Source organism: Galeopterus variegatus, unplaced genomic scaffold (assembly GCF_000696425.1).
Source record: "Galeopterus variegatus unplaced genomic scaffold, G_variegatus-3.0.2 Scaffold12181, whole genome shotgun sequence".
In the NCBI taxonomy this organism is placed as follows: Eukaryota; Metazoa; Chordata; class Mammalia; order Dermoptera; family Cynocephalidae; genus Galeopterus; species Galeopterus variegatus.
In genome coordinates, this window is record NW_007738292.1 from 71,864 (window position 1) to 74,498 (window position 2,635).

The window sequence follows — 2,635 nt, forward strand, 5'->3', positions numbered from 1 at the left end:
TTTTCTCCATGAAGGTGCTCTCCTAAAGCTTTTATCGTTGTCTTGTCGTCTTGCGCCTCCTCTCTGGATGCTGGCAACAGGGTCATGATGCCCAGTCTGTCTACTTCCCTGGCTGGGCTCTGAGGAATCCTCCTTGGGGTGGAACGGCCGCTGCCTGGAGGGGAGGTGCTGGCAAGTGCGGAAGCAGGGTGGGGTGGAATGGAGCTCATTGATGTAAAACGACCAAGATCATCTAAGCTTCCACTACCAACTCTACTTCCAATCTCCTCTGCTCGCTGCTCTGTGTTTTCCTTTTCTTCTTGCATCTCTTTGTTGATGGCATCCAGCTGCTCTTGAGGCATCATGGCTAATGTCTGTGCATCAGCCTGTCCACTGGGTGACAACAGATCAACTGAGCTGAGTAGAGTGTCCCTGTCATCTTCACCATCAGACACATAGACATCGCTCTCAAAAGCTTGTGCTACGTTTGCTAAGACACTAGCCTGTTGGGCACATTTCCAATCCTGTTCAGTAAGAGTTTGTACCTTGGAAGGCTCATCCCGTAGAGCAGCTAGGCGGCCTTTCTCGGGGCGCCACAACACTGCACTGGTGCTGTGGGAATCTGTGTGACTCTCTGCCACGAGGAACCTAAAATCTGGGACACTGCCCAAGTGGGGTCGGCCATGATGACGTGAAGCACCTCTTAGTCTCATTTGGTCTAGTTCAGCCCTCAATGCTTCAATGTTTAAGATGAGCTGATCCTTATCATGTTGTGTATCTTCCAATTGCTTTTTTGCATTTTCAACTTCTCGTAACAGAGAATTCTTATCTTCTACAGCAGCCATGCTCTCTTTCAGATGAAGCTGGAGCCTCTCATTCGATTCTGAAAGAAGCTTGTCAACAGTGTCTGATAAACGTTTATTATGCTCTTCATTCATTTTTTCTCTCTCCCTTGCGTGCTGCAGTTCTTGGTTCTTTTCTTCCAGCTGCGCCTCTGTCTGTCTTAACCTTTCTTCAATGTTGCCCTGTCTCTCCTCAGCCTTCGAGAGCGCTGCCACCCTCTGGGCCAGCTCCGCCTCCACCTCCACCTCTGGGAGTGTCTCGGCTTTCCTCATGGTCTGCTGCAGCTTTTGCTCCGCTAATTCCAGCCGTTCCTGTAACTGGCGTTTTTTATTCTCCATCTGTCTATGCGTAGAATCTTTGTTTGCAATTTCATTTTCAAGTTTATCATTGAGGTTATGCACAGACGTGGCCTCATGGTGTCCTGTGAGGTAGCGTTTTTCAAGAGTAGTGATTCTCTCTTCCATGTCTTTCTTTTGGGCGTTGGCTTTGCAGATGTCCCGTTGCAATTCCGTGTTCATCTCCTCAGATTCGNGTCTTCGGGCTTCATCGAGCAATTCGTGCTGTTTTTGAAGTTGACGATTTTTTTCAGCCTGTCCTCCCACTTGGCTCAGTTTCAAGGCATCTTCAGATGCATTATCTGTCTCTGAAACACCAGCATGTCCTAATGATTCTTTGCCATCTTGTCCAGGTCGGCCCTTTTCTTTCTTGTGAAACAAGCGGCCGATAGTGGACTTGATGCCCTTCTTCTTTGGGGCTTTCTGGAGCGAGTCCTGGCTGCTGTTACTCCTGCTGGGATTGCTCACGGGACCATCCTGGGAGCCTGTCGACTTTCTCCCGTGCCTGACATCCTCATGGCTGAGTGTGTGCAATGCCCCCTTATGCAGCCTGTCTCCCCGAAGGGCCCTCGGGGAGGCCGGAGGGGAGCTTTCACATTTTATCATTGTCTTGTCATCTCGCGCCTCCTCTCTGGATGCTGGCAACAGGGTTATGATGCCCACTCTGTCTACTTCCCTGGCTGGGCTGTGAGGAATCCTCCTTGGGGTGGAAAGGCCGCTGCCTGGAGGGGAGGAGCTGGCAAGCGAGGAAGCAGGGTGGGGCGGAATGGAGCTCATTGATGTAAAACGACCAAGATTGTCTAAGCTTCCACTACCAACTCTACTTCCAATCTCCTCTGCTCGCTGCTCTGTGTTTTCCTTTTCTTCTTGCATCTCTTTGTTGATGGCATCCAGCTGCTCTTGAGGCATCATGGCTAATGTCTGTGCATCAGCCTGTCCACTGGGTGACAACAGATCAACTGAGCTGAGTAGAGTGTCCCTGTCATCTTTGCCATCAGACACATCGACATCGCTCTCAAAAGCTTGTGCTACATTTGCTAAGACACTAGCCTGTTGGGCACGTTCCCAATCCTGTTCATTAAGAGTTTGTACCTTGGAAGGCTCATCCCGTAGAGCAGCGAGGCGGCCTTTCTGGGGGCGCCACAACACTGCACTGGTGCTGTAGGAATCTGTGTGACTCTCTGCCACAAGGAACCTGAAATCTGGGACACTGCCCAAGTGGGGTCGGCCATGATGATGTGAAGCAGCTCTTAGTCTCATTTGGTCTAGTTCGGCCCTCAATGCTTCAGTGTTTAAGATGAGCTGATCCTTATCATGTTGTGTATCTTCCAATTGCTTTTTTGCATTTTTAACTTCTTGTAACAGAGAATTCTTATCTTGTAGAGCAGCCATTCTCTCTTTCAGATGAAGCTGGAGCCTCTCATTCGATTCTGAAAGAAGCTTGTCAGCAGTGTCTGATAAACGTTTATTACGCTCTT

The 2,635-nt window shown here is 49.6% G+C and overlaps 1 pseudogene; it reads right to left on the reverse strand.

Moving 5' to 3' along the window:
- LOC103610973 overlaps positions 1–2,635 on the reverse strand; it is a 7,386-nt pseudogene that overhangs the window by 2,086 nt on the left and 2,665 nt on the right.